Raw genomic sequence first — 20,614 nt, forward strand, 5'->3', positions numbered from 1 at the left:
GTGCTGTATGCTTTAACTGTTGAAAAACTTTTTAAAATGAAGTTTTTTAGCATCGCTTTGTTATTTTTTTTCTAAAGTAAGTAAAGAGGTATTTTCACTCTGTGATATGTTTTCAAGCCTAGGTTGTTTAAAGTTCAAGATTTTCAATCAGAGATTGCTTACGGCCATACCAGCCCAAGAACGCCCGGTCTCGTCTGATCTCGGAAGCTAAGAAGGCTTGGGCCTGGTTAGTACTTGGATGGGAGACCTCCTGGGAATGCCAGGTGCTTTAACTGTTGAAAAACCTTTTAAAATGAAGTTTTTTTGCATCGCTTTGTTAGTTTTTTTCTAAAGTAATGTTAAGAGGTATTTTCACTCTGTGATATGTTTTCAAGCCTAGGTTGTTTAAAGTCCAAGATTTTCAAGCAGAGATTGCTTACGGCCATACCAGCCCAAGAACGCCCGGTCTCGTCTGATCTCGGAAGCTAAGAAGGCTTGGGCCTGGTTAGTACTTGGATGGGAGACCTCCTGGGAATGCCAGGTGCTGTAAGCTTTAACTGTTGAAAAACTTTTTAAATGAAGTTTTTTTGCATCGCTTTGTTAGTTTTTTTCTGAAGTAAGTTAAGAGGTATTTTCACTCTGTGATATGTTTTCAAGCCTAGGTTGTTTAAAGTCCAAGATTTTCAAGCAGAGATTAGCTTACGGCCATACCAGCCCAAGAACGCCCGGTCTCGTCTGATCTCGGAAGCTAAGAAGGCTTGGGCCTGGTTAGTACTTGGATGGGAGACCTCCTGGGAATGCCAGGTGCTGTAAGCTTTAACTGTTGAAAAACTTTTTAAAATGAAGTTTTTTTGCATCGCTTTGTTAGTTTTTTTCTAAAGTAAGTTAAGAGGTATTTTCACTCTGTGATATGTTTTCAAGCCTAGGTTGTTTAAAGTCCAAGATTTTCAAGCAGAGATTGCTTACGGCCATACCAGCCCAAGAACGCCCGGTCTCGTCTGATCTCGGAAGCTAAGAAGGCTTGGGCCTGGTTAGTACTTGGATGGGAGACCTCCTGGGAATGCCAGGTGCTTTAACTGTTGAAAAACCTTTTAAAATGAAGTTTTTTTGCATCGCATTGTTAGTTTTTTTCTAAAGTAAGTTAAGAGGTATTTTCACTCTGTGATATGTTTTCAAGCCTAGGTTGTTTAAAGTCCAAGATTTTCAAGCAGAGATTGCTTACGGCCATACCAGCCCAAGAACGCCCGGTCTCGTCTGATCTCGGAAGCTAAGAAGGCTTGGGCCTGGTTAGTACTTGGATGGGAGACCTCCTGGGAAGTGCCAGGTGCTGTAAGCTTTAACTGTTGAAAAACTTTTTAAAATGAAGTTTTTTGCATCGCTTTGTTAGTTTTTTTCTAAAGTAAGTTAAGAGGTATTTTCACTCTGTGATATGTTTTCAAGCCTAGGTTGTTTAAAGTCCAAGATTTTCAAGCAGAGATTGCTTACGGCCATACCAGCCCAAGAACGCCCTGGTCTCGTCTGATCTCGGAAGCTAAGAAGGCTTGGGCCTGGTTAGTACTTGGATGGGAGACCTCCTGGGAATGCCAGGTGCTGTAAGCTTTAACTGTTGAAAAACTTTTTAAAATGAAGATTTTTTGCATCGCTTTGTTAGTTTTTTTCTAAAGTAAGTTAAGAGGTATTTTCACTCTGTGATATGTTTTCAAGCCTAGGTTGTTTAAAGTCCAAGATTTTCAAGCAGAGATTGCTTACGGCCATACCAGCCCAAGAACGCCCGGTCTCGTCTGATCTCTGAAGCTAAGAAGGCTTGGGCCTGGTTAGTACTTGGATGGGAGACCTCCTGGGAATGCCAGGTGCTTTACCTGTTGAAAAACCTTTTTAAAATGAAGTTTTTTTGCATCGCTTTGTTAGTTTTTTTCTAAAGTAAGTTAAGAGGTATTTTCACTCTGTGATATGTTTTCAAGCCTAGGTTGTTTAAAGTCCAAGATTTTCAAGCAGAGATTGCTTTACGGCCATACCAGCCCAAGAACGCCCGGTCTCGTCTGATCTCGGAAGCTAAGAAGGCTTGGGCCTGGTTAGTACTTGGATGGGAGACCTCCTGGGAAGTGCCAGGTGCTGTAAGCTTTAACTGTTGAAAAACTTTTTAAAATGAAGTTTTTTTGCATCGCTTTGTTAGTTTTTTTCTAAAGTAAGTTAAGAGGTATTTTCACTCTGTGATATGTTTTCAAGCCTAGGTTGTTTAAAGTCCAAGATTTTCAAGCAGAGATTGCTTACGGCCATACCAGCCCAAGAACGCCCGGTCTCAGTCTGATCTCGGAAGCTAAGAAGGCTTGGGCCTGGTTAGTACTTGGATGGGAGACCTCCTGGGAATGCCAGGTGCTGTAAGCTTTAACTGTTGAAAAACTTTTTAAAATGAAGTTTTTTTGCATCGCTTTGTTAGTTTTTTTCTAAAGTAAGTTAAGAGGTATTTTCACTCTGTGATATGTTTTCAAGCCTAGGTTGTTTAAAGTCCAAGATTTTCAAGCAGAGATTGCTTACGGCCATACCAGCCCAAGAACGCCCGGTCTCGTCTGATCTCGGAAGCTAAGAAGGCTTGGGCCTGGTTAGTACTTGGATGGGAGACCTCCTGGGAATGCCAGGTGCTTTAACTGTTGAAAAACTTTTTAAAATGAAGTTTTTTTTCATCGCTTTGTTAGTTTTTTTCTAAAGTAAGTTAAGAGGTATTTTCACTCTGTGATATGTTTTCAAGCCTTGGTTGTTTAAAGTCCAAGATTTTCAAGCAGAGATTGCTTACGGCCATACCAGCCCAAGAACGCCCGGTCTCGTCTGATCTCGGAAGCTAAGAAGGCTTGGGCCTGGTTAGTACTTGGATGGGAGACCTGCTGGGAATGCCAGGTGCTGTAAGCTTTAACTGTTGAAAAACTTTTTAAAATGAAGATTTTTTTGCATCGCTTTGTTAGTTTTTTCTAAAGTAAGTTAAGAGGTATTTTCACTCTGTGATATGTTTTCAAGCCTATGTTGTTTAAAGTCCAAGATTTTCAAGCAGAGATTGCTTACGGCCATACCAGCCCAAGAACGCCCGGTCTCGTCTGATCTCGGAAGCTAAAAAGGCTTGGGCCTGGTTAGTACTTGGATGGGAGACCTCCTGGGAATGCCAGGTGCTGTAATCTTTAACTGTTGAAAAACTTTTTAAAATGAAGTTTTTTTGCATCGCTTTGTTAGTTTTTTTCTAAAGGTAAGTTAAGAGGTATTTTCACTCTGTGATATGTTTTCAAGCCCTAGGTTGTTTAAAGTCCAAGATTTTCAAGCAGAGATTGCTTACGGCCATACCAGCCCAAGAACGCCCGGTCTCGTCTGATCTCGGAAGCTAAGAAGGCTTGGGCCTGGTTAGTACTTGGATGGGAGACCTCCTGGGAATGCCAGGTGCTGTTAACTTTAACTGTTGAAAAACTTTTTAAAATGAAGTTTTTTTGCATCGCTTTGTTAGTTTTTTTCTAAAGTAAGTTAAGAGGTATTTTCACTCTGATATATGTTTTCAAGCCTAGGTTGTTTAAAGTCCAAGATTTCAAGCAGAGATTGCTTACGGCCGTACCAGCCCAAGAACGCCCGGTCTCATCTGATCTCGGAAGCTAAGAAGGCTTGGGCCTGGTTAGTACTTGGATGGGAGACCTCCTGGGAATGCCAGGTGCTTTAACTGTTGAAAAACTTTTTAAAATGAAGTTTTTTTTTCATCGCTTTGTTAGTTTTTTTCTAAAGTAATTTAAGAGGTATTTTCACTCTGTGATATGTTTTCAAGCCTTGGTTGTTTAAAGTCCAAGATTTTCAAGCAGAGATTGCTTACGGCCATACCAGCCCAAGAACGCCCGGTCTCGTCTGATCTCGGAAGCTAAGAAGGCTTGGGCCTGGTTAGTACTTGGATGGGAGACCTCCTGGGAATGCCAGGTGCTTTAACTGTTGAAAAACCATTTTAAAATGAAGTTTTTTTGCATCGCTTTGTTAGTTTTTTCTAAAGAAAGTTAAGAGGTATTTTCACTCTGTGATATGTTTTCAAGCCTAGGTTGTTTAAAGTCCAAGATTTTCAAGCAGAGATTGCTTACGGCCATACCAGCCCAAGAACGCCCGGTCTCGTCTGATCTTGGAAGCTAAGAAGGCTTGGGCCTGGTTAGTACTTGGATGGGAGACCTCCTGGGAATGCCAGGTGCTGTAAGCTTTAACTGTTGAAAAACTTTTTAAAATGACGTTTTTTTGCATCGCTTTGTTAGTTTTTTTCTGAAGTAAGTTAAGAGGTATTTTCACTCTGTGATATGTTTTCAAGCCTAGGTTGTTTAAAGTCCAAGATTTTCAAGCAGAGTAAGCTTACGGCTATACCAGCCCAAGAACGCCCGGTCTCGTCTGATCTCGGAAGCTAAGAAGGCTTGGTCCTTGTTAGTACTTGGATGGGAGACCTCCTGGGAATACGAGGTGCTGTAAGCTTTAACTGTTTAAAAACTTTTTAAAATGAAGTTTTTTTTGCATCGCTTTGTTAGTTTTTTTCTAAAGTAAGTTAAGAGGTATTTTCACTCTGTGATATGTTTTCAAGCCTAGGTTGTTTAAAGTCCAAGATTTTCAAGCAGAGATTGCTTACGGCCATACCAGCCCAAGAACGCCCGGTCTCGTCTGATCTCGGAAGCTAAGAAGGCTTGGGCCTGGATTAGTACTTGGATGGGAGACCTCCTGGGAGTGCCAGGTGCTGTAAGCTTTAACTGTTGAAAAACTTTTTAAAATGAAGTTTTTTTGCATCGCTTTGTTAGTTTTTTTCTAAAGTAAGTTAAGAGGTATTTTCACTCTGTGATATGTTTTCAAGCCTAGGTTGTTTAAAGTCCAAGATTTTCAAGCAGAGATTGCTTACGGCCATACCAGCCCAAGAACGCCCGGTCTCGTCTGATCTCGGAAGCTAAGAAGGCTTGGGCCTGGTTAGTACTTGGATGGGAGACCTCCTGGGAATGCCAGGTGCTGTGCTTTAACTGTTGAAAAACCTTTTAAAATGAAGTTTTTTTGCATCGCAATTGTTAGTTTTTTTCTAAAGTAAGTTAAGAGGTATTTTCACTCTGTGATATGTTTTCAAGCCTAGGTTGTTTAAAGTCCAAGATTTTCAAGCAGAGATTGCTTATGGCCATACCAGCCCAAGAACGCCCGGTCTTGTCTGATCTCGGAAGCTAAGAAGGCTTGGGCCTGGTTAGTACTTGGATGGGAGACCTCCTGGGAGTGCCAGGTGCTGTAAGCTTTAACTGTTGAAAAACTTTTTAAAATTAATTTTTTTTTGCATCGCTTTGTTAGTTTTTTCTAAAGTAAGTTAAGAGGTATTTTCACTCTGTGATATGTTTTCAAGCCTAGGTTGTTTAAAGTCCAAGATTTTCAAGCAGAGATTGCTTACGGCCATACCAGCCCAAGAACGCCCTGGTCTCGTCTGATCTCGGAAGCTAAGAAGGCTTGGGCCTGGTTAGTACTTGGATGGGAGACCTCCTGGGAATGCCAGGTGCTGTAAGCTTTAACTGTTGAAAAACTTTTTAAAATGAAGATTTTTGCATCGCTTTGTTAGTTTTTTTCTAAAGTAAGTTAAGAGGTATTTTCACTCTGTGATATGTTTTCAAGCCTAGATTGTTTAAAGTCCAAGCAGAGATTGCTTACGGCCATACCAGCCCAAGAACGCCCGGTCTCGTCTGATCTCGGAAGCTAAGAAGGCTTGGGCTAAGAAGGCTTGGGAGACCTCCTGGGAATACCAGGTGCTTTAACTGTTGAAAAACTTTTTAAAATGAATTTTTTTTTGCATCGCTTTGTTAGTTTTTTTCTAAAGTAAGTTAAGAGGTATTTTCACTCTGTGATTTGTTTTCAAGCCTAGGTTGTTTAAAGTCCAAGATTTTCAAGCAGAGATTGCTTACGGCCATACCAGCCCAAGAACGCCCGGTCTCGTCTGATCTCGGAAGCTAAGAAGGCTTGGGCCTGGATTAGTACTTGGATGGGAGACCACCTGGGAATGCCAGGTGCTTTAACTGTTGAAAAACTTTTTGAAATTAATTTTTTTTTCATCGCTTTGTTAGTTTTTTTCTAAAGTAAGTTAAGAGGTATTTTCACTCTGTGATATGTTTTCAAGCCTAGGTTGTTTAAAGTCCAAGATTTTCAAGCAGAGATTGCTTACGGCCATACCAGCCCAAGAACGCCCGGTCTCGTCTGAGCTCGGAAGCTAAGAAGGCTTGGGCCTGGTTAGTACTTGGATGGGAGACCTCCTGGGAATGCCAGGTGCTGTTAACTTTAACTGTTGAAAAACTTTTTAAAATGAAGTTTTTTTTGCATCGCTTTGTTAGTTTTTTTCTAAAGTAAGTTAAGAGGTATTTTCACTCTGTGATATGTTTTCAAGCCTAGGTTGTTTAAAGTCCAAGATTTTCAAGCAGAGATTGCTTACGGCCGTACCAGCCCAAGAACGCCCGGTCTCATCTGATCTCGGAAGCTAAGAAGGCTTGGGCCTGGTTAGTACTTGGATGGGAGACCTCCTGGGAATGCCAGGTGCTGTAAGCTTTAACTGTTGAAAAACTTTTTAAAATGATTTTTTTTTTCATCGCTTTGTTAGTTTTTTTCTAAAGTAAGTTAAGAGGTATTTTCACTCTGTGATATGTTTTCAAGCCTAGGTTGTTTAAAGTCCAAGATTTTCAAGCAGAGATTGCTTATGGCCATACCAGCCCAAGAACGCTCGGTCTCATCTGATCTCGGAAGCTAAGAAGGCTTGGCCCTGGTTAGAACTTGGATGGGAGACCTAGGGTTAGGACGAGGATCTTCTTTCATGAAAATAATGCGAAGCTGGCCATCAGCACTTCATTTCTTAATATTGAGGATGTAAAATTAAAAACGCTGGGTCGTCCTCTGGCTTCATGAAATATATCCTAGAAATATGATTTCTGTGTTCCGAATAACTGAAAGATGAGAAATATGAAAATTCCCGCTCAAAATTATTGTATTATGATATACAGCAATAGGGTTTTACTGTAAAACAACAGCCGCCCAGGAATTTAAACCATGATGCTTTGCAAATCTACAGCAACATGCTGTATACAGGTTCTACAGTACGGATTTGTTCATTATACAGTAATAATGCTGTGAAAACTACAGAAATGTGTTACAGTGTCATGTGTCTCGTGTGTCTTCACCATTTATTTACCGTGCGTTAACTAAACTTCGGCATGAACGTCAATCTTGTGTTTCGGTCGCTAATAAAAGTTTTCATGTGAACGTCAGTCTTCGTCCTCGTCCTCCTGCGGCGTGGGGTCCGCCTCCTCGGTCACCTCCGGCCCGCCGGGGAAGTCGCGCTGGGGGTCGGGGGGCAGCGCGGGCGAGAAGGCCGCGTCGCTCTTCACGCCCCAGCCGATGTAAACGTTCTCGAACTTCCTGCGGGGAGACCGGGACGCGGTGATGACGGGCGACGCCCCCGGCCTGCGGCGAAGCGGGGGACGAGGGCGGAGGACAGCCGGGAGCTCCACGGTGGCAGCCGGTCGATTTCTACACCAAACGCAGAAACGTGGCGCGTTACCGTGGTTACGGAGGAGGAGGCGGACCGGCGGCATCTCGCACGCTCACCTGCGTCTTCAGACAGCGGGGTGAAGAGGGCGGGTCCTTCCTCCCGTTCCGGCTCGTCCTCCTCCTCTTCATCTTCATCAGGTTCCGCCGCCGGTTTCTCCGCCGGGTTCACCCACACGCAGCGGCCTTGGACGAACCGCAGTATCAGCGGCGGGTTCTAGAAGGTCCGAGGTGACGGTTAAATACGAAGGACGGACCTGAGTCAGGATGTGCGGGACGTGGTGCACCCAGGAGCGCCTTCCCTTCTCTGTCCTGGCGTCCATCATCTGTCTGTTTCTTCTTCTTTTTTCCCGCGTCGTCACTCATCTCGTCATCTGTCCTCAGGCGCTAATCTCGCGAGAACTGCCACCTTCAGTACCTGTAGTAGCTACTGCAGGCGGCACTTATCGCGACATTAGCGACACAACTCAGATTATTTTTTTTAAATAACGCAGATTAAAATACGGGAGATTTACGGGAAAACACTAATACGGGAGGACGGCGGGAAAGAACGGGCCAAAACGGGATACTTGACAGGTATGCCCTGGGGACACAGTCAGGGTTAAGCGTCCCGCTCAGGGACACGATGGTAGTAAGTGGGGTTTGAACCTGGAACTTTGTGCTCTTCCGGTTCAGACGCGAGCGTGTTAGCCAAGTGTAAAACACACCAATAATAATGATTAAAAAGTGAAAGTGGCAGTAATTTGATTTGGGACAAATAGCGTTGACAGCACCTTGTGTGTGTGGAGTTTACATGTTCTTCTGTCTCGGTGTGGGTTTCCTCCTGATTCACTGTCCAGAGAGGCACTTTTTTTCAGCAAGAACAAGAGCCCAGAATTAATGTGATTGGCTGATATAGTTTTTTTCAGCCAATCACAATGTTTCTGAGCTCTTGTTCTGTAGCGTAATCAGCTGAGTGAAACCAGCCAATCACAATGTTCTTAAGATCTTGTTCCTCCATCTGATTGGCTGAAAAAAAAGTGACATCATCAGCTTCGCTCTATTTAAGAGGTGAGCCGTGAAGAGCTTAATCATTTCAGATTTACGAGAGTTCAGTATAGAGGTAGAGAAATGAAGGCTTGGAAGGCGTGGAAGAAGTTTGTTAGGTGGACCAAGCGTCGCTTCTTCAAGAAGGACGTTTCCGTTGAGCCCAAAATGACCGATCTGAAATCAGCTCAGATGGGTCAGGTTGAGGTGTTCGGGGAACAGCTCGGCACACTCGAGGCGGTGACGGAGACATTCCTGGAAAGGGATCCCGGTCATCGTAAAGAAGTGGAGGAGATGTTCATGGCCTCTAATAATAATCTGGAGATGGCTATTCGTGACACGACACAGAACAGCCTGGCTTGGCGTGAAGAGCTGAGGCAAATTGCCATCCAGGAGGCTGAGAATGAAGTAAAAGAAAGACTGAGAGAAGAACAAGATCTGGAACGGCTGCAATGTGAGGAGCTTGAAGCACAGCTGAACGTGGAGAGACACAACAGAGAAGAAGCAGAAAGGCGTTTCTGTAACGTGAGAGAAACTGGAAAGCAGATGGAGATGGAGACACAGCTCCATACGCAGCTGGGGAGCATGCAGGCTCTTTATGAAGAGATGCTGCAGAACGAGAAGAAGGAGCAGGAAACGCTGAGAAGTCAAATGACAGATGAGCAGAGCAGGAGAGAGAAAGCTGAAAAAGAGCTTGAAGCAAAAAGAGAAAGCAGGAAAGAGGCAGAGAGGCTTCTCCTGGAGACAGAGACAAAGTTCCGTCATCAGCTGGAGAGCAAAGACAGTCTCCACGAGGAGACGCTCCAGCAAATGAAAAAGGAACTTGAGATGATGACAGCCGAACTTGGAAGCACGTTGTAAGTGGCTCTGGATACGGCCGTCTGCCAAATGCCTTAAATGTAAATAATGAATAAGTTCGGCTTATTTTACATTGAAGGCGTTTGCCAGACGTCCTTAACAACTTGCTTCCATGTTACCATGGATGAAGTGGTCAGTTCTGGTTCACTAGGACCCCCAACTATGAATACAATCTTTTTATTCACTCTGTTGTAGATTCTGTACAGAAGACAAGAAGAAGGTCACAAGTTCATCTAAATCTTCTCTAAAGAGGAAGGTCTTGAGCTGCCGTTTGAAGGTGCTCAGTGACTGAGCTGTTCTGACCTAAAGGGGAAGTTCATTCCACAACCGAGGGGCCAAGACGGAGAAGAGTCTAGATGAGTTGAAAGCTGACCTGATTGTGTTGAAGATGAGGGTCATCATCTCCTTGCTGTTCCTGCTGTTCTCCACATTTAGAGCTCTTTCTCTAAACAACCAGAGCAACCCTCTGAATACAAAAAAAGAAATTCCTGTGCAGGACATCAACGCTGAGCTGCAGTACCTGAGGAACATGGTCCACTACCTGCGGGACACGATGCTGGCTCAGGAAGTCCAGTTGGAGAACGTGAAGACCAACCTAAAGGACCCTGAAGACATGGTGCTGGATCTGAGGCTGGATTTCAAAGTTCTGGAGAGAGAAAACGCTGGTAATCACATCTTCTAAATGTGCAATATTAATTCAACAACACTGAGAACAGTATGAACATCATTCACAGACTTTAATGTTGGTATTTAGCTCATTTACATTTACATTATTACATTATTTAGCTCAAGATGCGGAGATAAAGACCATGAAGGATGAAGTGGAGAACATGAAGAAGGAGAATGCAGGTGCATAAATGACATTTGACAAATATTATATTGTAAAATATACTACACAAATAGTATTATTTAATCACACATAGTATTAATTCCATGTAATTACTGTATAAATAACATAAACAGTGAATTATTATTCATTGGTTATGATTAGTTTAGGTTATAATAACAGTACATTAATTCAATTCTGTACATGTAATAGAGTGTATGAGTAGATATCATTTAGAATAACAGACATCTGTATTATTTTGTATATAAGCGCAAGATGCTGTCCTGTCAGACGTACAAAAAGACCTGGAGAATCTGAAGATGGAAAATGCAGGTAATGCAGAACAGACAGTCCAACGTTCACATCCAAGCTTTTTACAGTAATTCTGAGCATGGGAACAATCAGCGACATCTCATCAATATACATTGTTATACATCCATACATACAGTCATGTACATTAATATACCGCCATAAACTGCCATATACAGCCATATAAATTAACTGTTATATGCGACCATCCTGTCATAAAAACTCTTTAATCTCCTATAGAAATAAGCCATACCATAATCTACCATAAAGTACTGAATTATTCCTTCATTATTGCAGCACTTGTGGCAGAGCCGACGGCTCTAAAGATCCAAATGGATGACAATGAGCAGAACGTGGAGAACCTGACTCATCAGAATGCAGGTGCTGGATTGAAATGATCCCTAATCATATTTTCTTGGTGAAGATTTGGCTCATTTTTTGTGTTCCACCTACATCAGAACAAGCAGCAGAGCTGAAAGCTGTCAAGAACCAAGTAGAAGATCTGCAGCAGAAGAACTCAGGTATCATGTGATGAACTCATTAACCAAGTTTACGTACCAGCGTAGTGGGGGTCTTCATTCTGTTCAGATATTTATGAATTTGTGTTGTAGAATAAGCAGAAATGCAAAAAGAAGACGGAGAAGTCCACTAATTCTAGTAAAGCTCACGTAGGAACTGACTGTGTTTTTAATATTTTCTGCTCTGAATGAAGAGATTGGAGGACTGAAGACCAGACTAACATCAGTGGAGACAAAAGTGGAGAAACTGAACATGAATGCAGGTAAATGACATTATTATTGCTATATACTGAATACATATTGTAATCGTGATGAAAGATCGGTTTATTTGTACATGATGAGTATTGGGTCATATCCTTAAATATGATGTGCCTTTTATTTGGGATATAAGTTACTTTCTAGTCATCATTTTATGTAAATCAATAGAATTACTTACATATCAGATGATTATGTTTTTGTCTTTTTGTAAAGTTGAATATCAGCAGTGATGTTTTTTTGGTTCTGTTCCACTTTACAGGAGGCAAAGTGGCCTTTTCAGCAGCTTTGACATTTAATACTGAGTATGTACAAGCAGGACCTTCCGAACTGAACTTGGTCTTCAGGAACATCATCACCAATGTTGGAAACGTCTACAGCAGTAATACAGGTGCTCAGCATCTTCTCATAGTCATGGTGTCAGTGGGAGTCCCATTCTTTAAACACCTCAGTGCCAGCCTCTTAACGCACTTTGTGAAAGTGAAGTGACTGTCCTTGTGAAACACCACACACGGTGTGGCTCAGGTTTAAAGGCTTAAACCATCACCGTTGGTGAGGAGCGGGCAGCCATGTTCATCTTCTCTGCATCAGCTCGTTTTGCTCCTTACTGGCCCGTGACTGGTTGGCTCGGCCTGTAGAATTGAGCCTCTTTGTCTTTGGACTGGAAGGCGGAGTCCCTGGTGTCCACCAGGGTTTGTGGTTCGGTCCGGTGATGAACAGGGACTGATAGTCTCCTGTTTAACCTGACAGGTGCATCATGGTAGTAGATCTGACTGTAGTGAATTTTTCTGTATGGTTCTGCAGGGTTCTTCACCGCTCCAGTGAAGGGCGTTTACTTCTTCAGGTTCACCGTGGCGGACATCCTCTCATCGCGCACCATGTACACAGCGCTGTACAGGAACCAGCAGAGGATCATGTTGCTGGGGGAGTACGACATGGACCACCACGTCTCCTACCTGGTCGGCGGCGTGACTCTGCAGCTGGAGGCGGGAGACTGGGTTAACCTGCGTCTTCCTGGAAACCAGCGACTTTACAACGATGAGAGTAATCACTGCATCTTCAGCGGATTCCTGCTCTTCACCCTGTGAAATGGTGATAATCATCACTAAATCTGGAGAAATATCTAATAAAGCAAATACTTGTTTTACAGCACAGTTAGTCTTAATGTTCGATGTATCTTCCGATAATAAAGAAGCATGGCTGTTACTAACAATCATTTTAATAATCAATTAATCTGTCGATTATTTTTTTAAATTATGAATAAATAAAAGCATTCATTTCCAACCCTTTATTCAAAAACAGAATCTTTAGAAAATGCATGAATATAATCATAATTAAACACCAAAACATAACACCAAAAACATGCACATGTATGCTTTACTTGATCTGGCGAATATAGACTTTTTAAAATAAAGTGCCACCTGAGCTGCCGGAACAACAAATAATTTATGAAAAGAAATACAATACATATCAGAAAATTGAACAGGATTTGTTTGAATGTCTCATTGTACATTTTACCTCTGTTTGTCACGACCACAGGCTGACGGGGGAAGGAAGCGCAGAGACGGGACATCTGGGCAAATGGGATTCATTAATACGCACAAAAGAAAAAGGCACGAGGGACAAAACAAAGGAAGCCAAGAAAAACAAACCAACAGGCGTGTGGCGGTTGCCAGGAACTGAAATAAAAATTCATGATCCACATCGATGCATCAGTGTCGGTTGCTTCTAACGGGGCTCCAACCACGGATGCCTACCCAGCAGCACCTGTGCATGGTTAGAGCCCTGCTGTCAGGCTGAGTGCTGCCAGCTGGGGCTCCTGCTGCACCCAGACGTGGCACTGTTACTCTCCAACTTACCATGTAAAATCCAGAACTGGAACCAGACAGTCAGCACAATTCAGACCAAGCACTCTGTCAATCTTATGCTTCACAAGCTATTTGTGTGCATCTGGACTTTCTCTCACGTCTCAACATTACCTTGAGCTGATTAAATACAGAGATTCTGGGATTCTGCTGCAAGCAGATTTATAATGATTTATAATACCCTTATTACACCTCGCACTGCACCTGGTATACTCCGAGCCTCCAGTACTGCTCGCCTGGTCCCTCCATCTCTGAAGGTAAAAGGAAGACACAGTAGGATATTTCGGTAAAAAAAGAATATATAAAGAAAAAATTAATGAAATCTCCTTTGCCTTTCTTGAGTTTCACATGTCTAAAATACAAGACAAACATTAGTCCAAAAAAAAAACATGTCAGTTTTTCCACCTTTTACTTCTGACTTTTGTTGTTTTTTAAATCAGTTTTGTCAGTTTTTCCCACTTATTCACCGAAGTTGAAATTGTAAAGTGCTCAAAAAATTACAAAGTAAAAAAAAACATTAGTCACAAGTGAAAAAAAAAAAATGACACGTCAGAAGTGAAAAAGTGAAAAAAAATGACAAAGTCCAAAAAAAAAGATGTCAGTTTTGTCAGTTTTTCCACTTTTTTACTTCTGACTTTTATTGTTTTTTAAATCAGTTTTGTCAGTTAAAAAAAATGACAAAAAATTACACAAGTCAAAAGTAAAAAAGTGAAAAAAAATGTGAAAAGGTCAGAAGTGAAAAGGTTAAAAAAAAAAAGACAAAAAATAACAAAAGTTAGAAGCGAAAATGTGAAAAAAATTAGAAACTTAAAAAAAAACATATCAGTTTTGTCAGGTTTTCCACTTTTTTACTTCTGACTTTTTTTGTTTTTTAAATCAGTTTTGTCAGTTAATGAAATCTCCCTTTTTTACTTCTGACTTTTGTTTTTTTTTTTAACTTTTTTTATACTTATTCACATAAGTTAAAATTGTAAAATGCTCAAAAATTTACAAAGTCCAAGAAAAAAAAAAGTCAGAAATGAAAAGGTTAAAAAAATGACATAAAAAACAAAAGACAGAAGCGAGAAAGTGATAAAAAATGACAAATTCGAAAAAAAACATTTTAGTTTTTGCAGTTTTTCCACTTTTCTACTTCTGACTTTTGTTGTTTTTTAAATCAGTTTTGTCAGTTATTTCCCTTTTTCACTTTTGACTTTTTCATTTTTTCCACTTATTCATCAAATTGGAATCGTAAAATGTTAAAAAAAATCTACAAAGTCGCAAAAAAAAAACATAATTCAGAAGTAAGAAGGTTAAAAAATGACAAAAAATAACAAAAGTCAGAAGCGAAAAAGTGAAAAAAAAATGACAAAGTCCAAAAAAAAACATGCATGTTTTGTCAGTTTTTCCACTTTATTACTTCTGACTTTTGTTGTTTTTTAAATCAGTTTTGTCAGTTATTTCCCTTTGTTACATCTGACTATTTTTTTTTTTTTTTTACTTTTTCATTTTTTATACTTTTTCACATAAGTTAAAATTGTAAAATGCTCAAAAATTTAAAGGTCCAAGAAAAAAAAAAAATCAGAAGTGAAAAGGTTAAAAAAAATGACAAAAAAAACAAAAGACAGAAGCGAAAAAGTGGATAAAATGACAAAGTCGGAAAAAAAACATGTTATTTTTGTCACTTTTTCCACTTTGTTACTTCTGACTGTTGTTGTTTTTTAAATCAATTTTGTCAGTTATTTTCTTTTTTTTTTTCCTTCTGACTTTTTTTTTTAACTTTGTCATTTATTCCACTTATTCACATGAGTTGAAATTCTGAAATGCTCCAAAATTTACAGTCCAAAAAAAAACAATATTCAGAAGTGAAAGGGTTAAAAAAAAGACAAAAAATATGAAAAAAAAACAGAAGAGAAAAAGTTAAAAAAATGACAAATTCGAAAAAAAAGACATTTTAGTTTTGTCAGTTTTTCCACTTTTTTACTTCTGACTCTTTTTTTTTTAACTTTGTCATTTTTTCCACTTATTCACCTAAGTTGGAATTGTTAAATGCTCAAAAATCTACAAAGTCGAGAAAAAAAAAGTCAAAAGTAAAAAAGTTAAAAAAATGACAAAAAATAACAAAAGTTAGAAGCGAAAAAGTGAAACAAATGACAAAGTCGAAAAAAAACATGTCAGTTTTGTCAGTTTTTCTATTTTTCTTACTTTTGATTTTGTTGTTTTTTAAATCAGTTTTGTCAGTTATTTCCCTTTTTCACTTTTGACTTTTGTTTTTTTTTTACTTTGTCATTTTTTCCACTTCTTCACCTATGTTGGAATTGTAAAATGCTCAAAAATCTACAAAGTCGGAAAAAGTAAAAAGTAAAAAGTAAAAAGGTTAAAAAATGACAAAAAAAAACAAAAGTCAGAAGTGAAAAAGGGAAATAACTGACAAAACTGATTTAAAAAACAACAAGAGTCAGAAGTAAAAACGTGGAAAAACTGACAAAACTGACATGTTTTTTTTCGACTTTGTAATTTTTTTCACTTTTTCGCTTCTGACCTTTGTCATTTTTTGTCTTTTTTTTTTCCTTTTTTCTTCGGACTTTTGTTTTTTTTTTAACTTTGTAGATTTTTGAGCATTTTACAATTCCAACTAGTTGAATAAGTGGAAAAAATGACAAAGTTAAAAAAAAACAAATGTCAGAAGTGAAAAAGGGAAATAACTGACAAAACTGATTTAAAAACAACAAAAGTCAGAAGTAAAAAAAGTTGAAAAACGGACAAAACTGATTTAAAAACAACAAAAGTCAGAAGTAAAAAAAGTGGAAAAACTGACAAAACTGACATGTTTTTTTTTTTACTTTGTCATTTTTCCCACTTTTTCTCTTTTGACTTTTGTCATTTTTTTTCATTTTTTTAACCTTTTTACTTCGGAATTTTTTTTTTTTTTCGACTTTGTAGATTTTTGAGCATTTTACAATTCCTACAATTCCTAAAAAATGACAAAGATAAAAAAAAAAGTCAGAAGTGAAAAAAGGAAATAACTGACAAAACTGATTCAAAAAACAACAAAAGTCAGAAGTAAAAAAAGTGGAAAAACTGACAAAACTGACATGTTTTTTTTCGACTTTGTCATATTTCTCACTTTTTCTCTTCTGACTTTTGTCATTTTTTGTCATTTTTTTAAACTTTTTAGTTTAGAATTTAGTTTTTTTTTCGACTTTGTAGATTTTGAGCATTTTACAATTCCTACTTAGGTGAATAAGTGGAAAAAATGACAAAGTTAAAAAAAAACAAAAGTCAGAAGTGAAAAAGGGAAAAAACTGACAAAACTGATTTAAAAAACAACAAAAGTCAGAAGTTAAAAAAGTGGAAAAACTGACAAAACTGATTTAAAAACAACAAAAGTCAGAAGTAAAAAGAGTGGAAAAACTGACAAAACTGACATGTTTTTTTTCGACTGTCATTTTTCTTACTTTTTCTCTTCTGACTTTTGTCATTTTTTTTCATTTTTTTAACCTTTTTAATTTGGACTTTTGTTTTTTTTTTCGACTTTGTAGATTTTTGAGCATTTTACAATTCCAACTTAGTTGAATAAGTGGAAAAAATGACAAAGATAAAAAAAAAAGTCAGAAGTGAAAAAGGGAAATAACGGACAAAACTGATTTAAAAAACAACAAGAATCAGAAGCAAAAACGAGGAAAAACTGACAAAACTGACATGTTTTTTTTTCGACTTTGTCATTTTTCTTACTTTTTCTCTTCTGACTTTTGTCATTTTTTGTCATTTTTTTTTCCTTTTTACTTCGGACTTTTGTTTTTTTTTCGTTTTTGTAGATTTTTGAGCATTTTACAATTCCAACTTAGTTGAATAAGTGGAAAAAATGACAAAGTTAAAAAAAAACAAAAGTCAGAAGTGAAAAAGGGTAATAACTGACAAAACTGATTTAAAAAACAACAAAAGTCAGAAGTTAAAAAAAGTGGAAAAACTGACAAAACTGACATGTTTTTTTTTTTTACTTTGTCATTTTTCTCAATTTTCTCTTCTGACTTTTGTCATGTTTTGTCATTTTTTTAACCTTTTTACTTCGGACTTTTGTTATTTTTTTCGACTTTGTAGATTTTAGAGCATTTTACAATTCCAACTTAGGTGAATAAGTGGAAAAAATGACAAAGTTAAAAAAAAAAAAGTCAGAAGTAAAAAAGGGAAATAACTGACAAAACTGATTTAAAAACAACAAAAATCAGAAGTAAAAAAAGTGGAAAAACTGACAAGACTGACATGTTTTTTTTCGAATTTGTAGATTTTAGAGCATTTTACAATTCCACTTTAGGTGAATAAGTGGAAAAAATGACAAAGTTAAAAAAAAAAAGTCAGAAGTAAAAAAGGGAAATAACTGACAAAACTGATTTAAAAACAACAAAAGTCAGAAGTAAAAAAAGTGGAAAAACTGACAAAACTGACATGTTTTTTTTCGACTTTGTCATTTTTCTCACTTTTTCTCTTCTGACTTTTGTCATTTTTTGTCATTTTTTTTTCCTTTTTACTTCGTACCTTTGTTTTTTTTTCGTTTTTGTAGATTTTTGAGCATTTTACAATTCCAACTTAGTTGAATAAGTGGAAAAAATGACAAAGTTAAAAAAAAACAAAATTCAGAAGTGAAAAAGGGAAAAAACTGACAAAACTGATTTAAAAAACAACAAAAGTCAGAAGTTAAAAAAGTGGAAAAACTGACAAAACTGATTTAAAAACAACAAAAGTCAGAAGTAAAAAGAGTGGAAAAACTGACAAAACTGACATGTTTTTTTTTCGACTTTGTCATTTTTCTTACTTTTTCTCTTCTGACTTTTGTCATTTTTTTTCATTTTTTTAACCTTTTTAATTTGGACTTTTGTTTTTTTTTCGACTTTGTAGATTTTTGAGCATTTTACAATTCCAACTTAGTTAAATAAGTGGAAAAAATGACAAAGATAAAAAAAAAAAGTCAGAAGTGAAAAAGGGAAATAACGGACAAAACTGATTTAAAAAACAACAAGAATCAGAAGCAAAAACGTGGAAAAACTGACAAAACTGACATGTTTTTTTTTCGACTTTGTCATTTTTCTTACTTTTTCTCTTCTGACTTTTGTCATTTTTTGTCATTTTTTTTCCTTTTTACTTCGGACTTTTGTTTTTTTTTCGTTTTTGTAGATTTTTGAGCATTTTACAATTCCAACTTAGTTGAATAAGTGGAAAAAATGACAAAGTTAAAAAAAAACAAAAGTCAGAAGTGAAAAAGGGTAATAACTGACAAAACTGATTTAAAAAACAACAAAAGTCAGAAGTTAAAAAAGTGGAAAAACTGACAAACTGACATGTTTTTTTTTCGACTTTGTCATTTTTCTCACTTTTTCTCTTCTGACTTTTGTCATTTTTTGTCATTTTTTTAACCTTTTTACTTCGGACTTTTGTTATTTTTTTCGACTTTGTAGATTTTAGAGCATTTTACAATTCCAACCTAGGTGAATAAGTGGAAAAAATGACAAAGTTAAAAAAAAAAAAGTCAGAAGTAAAAAAGGGAAATAACTGACAAAACTGATTTAAAAAAAACAAAAGTCAGAAGTAAAAAAAGTGGAAAAAACTGACAAGACTGACATGTTTTTTTTCGAATTTGTAGATTTTAGAGCATTTTACAATTCCAACTTAGGTGAATAAGTGGAAAAAATGACAAAGTTAAAAAAAAAAAAGTCAGAAGTAAAAAAGGGAAATAACTGACAAAACTGATTTAAAAAACAACAAAAGTCAGAAGTAAAAAAAGTGGAAAAACTGACAAAACTGACATGTTTTTTTTCGACTTTGTCATTTTTCTCACTTTTTCTCTTCTGACTTTTGTCATTTTTTGTCATTTTTTTTTCCTTTTTACTTCGGACCTTTGTTTTTTTTTCGTTTTTGTAGATTTTTGAGCATTTTACAATTCCAACTTAGTTGAATAAGTGGAAAAAATGACAAAGTTAAAAAAAACAAAAGTCAGGAGTGAAAAAGGGAAATAACTGACAAAACTGATTAAAAACAACAAAAGTCAGAAGTAAAAAAGTGGAAAAACTAACAAAACTGATTTAAAAACAACAAAAGTCAGAAGTAAAAGAGTGGAAAAACTGACAAAACTGACATGTTTTTTTCGACTTGGTCATTTTTCTCACTTTTTCTCTTCTGACTTTTGTCATTTTTTGTCATTTTTTTTTCCTTTTTACTTCGGACTTTTGTTTTTTTTTTCGTTTTTGTAGATTTTTGAGCATTTTACAATTCCAACTTAGTTGAATAAGTGGAAAAAATGACAAAGTTAAAAAAAAACAAAAGTCAGGAGTGAAAAAGGGAAATAACTGACTAAACTGATTTAAAAACAACAAAAGTCAGAAGTGAAAAAAGTGGAAAAACTGACAAAACTGATTTAAAAACAACAAAAGTCAGAAGTAAAAAGAGTGGAAAAACTGACAAAACTGACATGTTTTTTTTCGACTTTGTCATTTTTCTTACTTTTTCTCTTCTGACTTTTGTCATTTTTTTTCATTTTTTTAACCTTTTTAATTTGGACTTTTGTTTTTTTTTCGATTTTGTAGATTTTTGAGCATTTTACAATTCCAACTTAGTTGAATAAGTGGAAAAAATGACAAAGATAAAAAAAAAAGTCAGAAGTGAAAAAGGGAAATAACGGACAAAACTGATTTAAAAAACAACAAGAATCAGAAGCAAAAACGAGGAAAAACTGACAAAACTGACATGTTTTTTTTTCGACTTTGTCATTTTTCTTACTTTTTCTCTTCTGACTTTTGTCATTTTTTGTCATTTTTTTTTCCTTTTTACTTCGGACTTTTGTTTTTTTTTTCGTTTTTGTAGATTTTTGAGCATTTTACAATTCCAACTTAGTTGAATAAGTGGAAAAAATGACAAAGTTAAAAAAAACAAAAGTCAGAAGTGAAAAAGGGTAATAACTGACAAAACTGATTTAAAAAACAACAAAAGTCAGAAGTTAAAAAAAGTGGAAAAACTGACAAAACTGACATGTTTTTTTTTTTACTTTGTCATTTTTCTCAATTTTCTCTTCTGACTTTTGTCATGTTTTGTCATTTTTTTAACCTTTTTACTTCGGACTTTTGTTATTTTTTTCGACTTTGTAGATTTTAGAGCATTTTACAATTCCAACCTAGGTGAATAAGTGGAAAAAATGACAAAGTTAAAAAAAAAAAAGTCAGAAGTAAAAAAGGGAAATAACTGACAAAACTGATTTAAAAACAACAAAATCAGAAGTAAAAAAAGTGGAAAAACTGACAAGACTGACATGTTTTTTTTCGAATTTGTAGATTTTAGAGCATTTTACAATTCCACTTTAGGTGAATAAGTGGAAAAAATGACAAAGTTAAAAAAAAAAAGTCAGAAGTAAAAAAGGGAAATAACTGACAAAACTGATTTAAAAAACAACAAAAGTCAGAAGTAAAAAA

At 36.9% G+C, this 20,614-nt stretch overlaps 15 non-coding genes and 9 pseudogenes across 15 annotated transcripts; all 24 read left to right on the plus strand.

Annotated features, from left to right (window-relative positions):
- The first annotated feature begins 156 nt into the window (after positions 1–156).
- Positions 157–275, plus strand: LOC114780850 (uncharacterized; annotated as a pseudogene).
- A 138-nt stretch (positions 276–413) lies between these two features.
- Positions 414–532, plus strand: LOC114780836 (5S ribosomal RNA). Its single transcript, XR_003747392.1, has one exon. It is a non-coding gene; the product is annotated as a 5S ribosomal RNA (ribosomal RNA).
- A 144-nt stretch (positions 533–676) lies between these two features.
- On the plus strand, positions 677–795 carry LOC114780847 (5S ribosomal RNA). Its single transcript, XR_003747403.1, has one exon. It is a non-coding gene; the product is annotated as a 5S ribosomal RNA (ribosomal RNA).
- Positions 796–939: 144 nt separating this feature from the next.
- Positions 940–1,058, plus strand: LOC114780851 (uncharacterized; annotated as a pseudogene).
- Positions 1,059–1,195: 137 nt separating this feature from the next.
- LOC114780838 (5S ribosomal RNA) lies at positions 1,196–1,315 on the plus strand. Its single transcript, XR_003747394.1, has one exon. It is a non-coding gene; the product is annotated as a 5S ribosomal RNA (ribosomal RNA).
- A 143-nt stretch (positions 1,316–1,458) lies between these two features.
- LOC114780841 (5S ribosomal RNA) lies at positions 1,459–1,578 on the plus strand. The gene has a single exon (XR_003747397.1). It is a non-coding gene; the product is annotated as a 5S ribosomal RNA (ribosomal RNA).
- A 144-nt stretch (positions 1,579–1,722) lies between these two features.
- LOC114780856 (uncharacterized) lies at positions 1,723–1,840 on the plus strand (annotated as a pseudogene).
- A 140-nt stretch (positions 1,841–1,980) lies between these two features.
- Positions 1,981–2,100, plus strand: LOC114780848 (uncharacterized; annotated as a pseudogene).
- A 144-nt stretch (positions 2,101–2,244) lies between these two features.
- On the plus strand, positions 2,245–2,364 carry LOC114780839 (5S ribosomal RNA). The gene has a single exon (XR_003747395.1). It is a non-coding gene; the product is annotated as a 5S ribosomal RNA (ribosomal RNA).
- Positions 2,365–2,508: 144 nt separating this feature from the next.
- On the plus strand, positions 2,509–2,627 carry LOC114780852 (uncharacterized; annotated as a pseudogene).
- A 137-nt stretch (positions 2,628–2,764) lies between these two features.
- Positions 2,765–2,883, plus strand: LOC114780858 (5S ribosomal RNA). The gene has a single exon (XR_003747405.1). It is a non-coding gene; the product is annotated as a 5S ribosomal RNA (ribosomal RNA).
- Positions 2,884–3,027: 144 nt separating this feature from the next.
- On the plus strand, positions 3,028–3,146 carry LOC114780837 (5S ribosomal RNA). The gene has a single exon (XR_003747393.1). It is a non-coding gene; the product is annotated as a 5S ribosomal RNA (ribosomal RNA).
- A 146-nt stretch (positions 3,147–3,292) lies between these two features.
- Positions 3,293–3,411, plus strand: LOC114780840 (5S ribosomal RNA). The gene has a single exon (XR_003747396.1). It is a non-coding gene; the product is annotated as a 5S ribosomal RNA (ribosomal RNA).
- Positions 3,412–3,554: 143 nt separating this feature from the next.
- On the plus strand, positions 3,555–3,673 carry LOC114780854 (uncharacterized; annotated as a pseudogene).
- Positions 3,674–3,811: 138 nt separating this feature from the next.
- LOC114780853 (uncharacterized) lies at positions 3,812–3,930 on the plus strand (annotated as a pseudogene).
- A 137-nt stretch (positions 3,931–4,067) lies between these two features.
- LOC114780859 (5S ribosomal RNA) lies at positions 4,068–4,186 on the plus strand. The gene has a single exon (XR_003747406.1). It is a non-coding gene; the product is annotated as a 5S ribosomal RNA (ribosomal RNA).
- A 144-nt stretch (positions 4,187–4,330) lies between these two features.
- Positions 4,331–4,449, plus strand: LOC114780846 (5S ribosomal RNA). Its single transcript, XR_003747402.1, has one exon. It is a non-coding gene; the product is annotated as a 5S ribosomal RNA (ribosomal RNA).
- Positions 4,450–4,594: 145 nt separating this feature from the next.
- LOC114780844 (5S ribosomal RNA) lies at positions 4,595–4,714 on the plus strand. Its single transcript, XR_003747400.1, has one exon. It is a non-coding gene; the product is annotated as a 5S ribosomal RNA (ribosomal RNA).
- A 144-nt stretch (positions 4,715–4,858) lies between these two features.
- On the plus strand, positions 4,859–4,977 carry LOC114780849 (uncharacterized; annotated as a pseudogene).
- A 143-nt stretch (positions 4,978–5,120) lies between these two features.
- LOC114780843 (5S ribosomal RNA) lies at positions 5,121–5,239 on the plus strand. Its single transcript, XR_003747399.1, has one exon. It is a non-coding gene; the product is annotated as a 5S ribosomal RNA (ribosomal RNA).
- Positions 5,240–5,383: 144 nt separating this feature from the next.
- LOC114780842 (5S ribosomal RNA) lies at positions 5,384–5,503 on the plus strand. Its single transcript, XR_003747398.1, has one exon. It is a non-coding gene; the product is annotated as a 5S ribosomal RNA (ribosomal RNA).
- Positions 5,504–5,888: 385 nt separating this feature from the next.
- On the plus strand, positions 5,889–6,008 carry LOC114780855 (uncharacterized; annotated as a pseudogene).
- A 137-nt stretch (positions 6,009–6,145) lies between these two features.
- LOC114780845 (5S ribosomal RNA) lies at positions 6,146–6,264 on the plus strand. Its single transcript, XR_003747401.1, has one exon. It is a non-coding gene; the product is annotated as a 5S ribosomal RNA (ribosomal RNA).
- Positions 6,265–6,409: 145 nt separating this feature from the next.
- On the plus strand, positions 6,410–6,528 carry LOC114780857 (5S ribosomal RNA). Its single transcript, XR_003747404.1, has one exon. It is a non-coding gene; the product is annotated as a 5S ribosomal RNA (ribosomal RNA).
- Positions 6,529–20,614: the final 14,086 nt, after the last annotated feature.

This window comes from Denticeps clupeoides, unplaced genomic scaffold (assembly GCF_900700375.1).
Source record: "Denticeps clupeoides unplaced genomic scaffold, fDenClu1.1, whole genome shotgun sequence".
Lineage (NCBI taxonomy): Eukaryota > Metazoa > Chordata > Actinopteri > Clupeiformes > Denticipitidae > Denticeps > Denticeps clupeoides.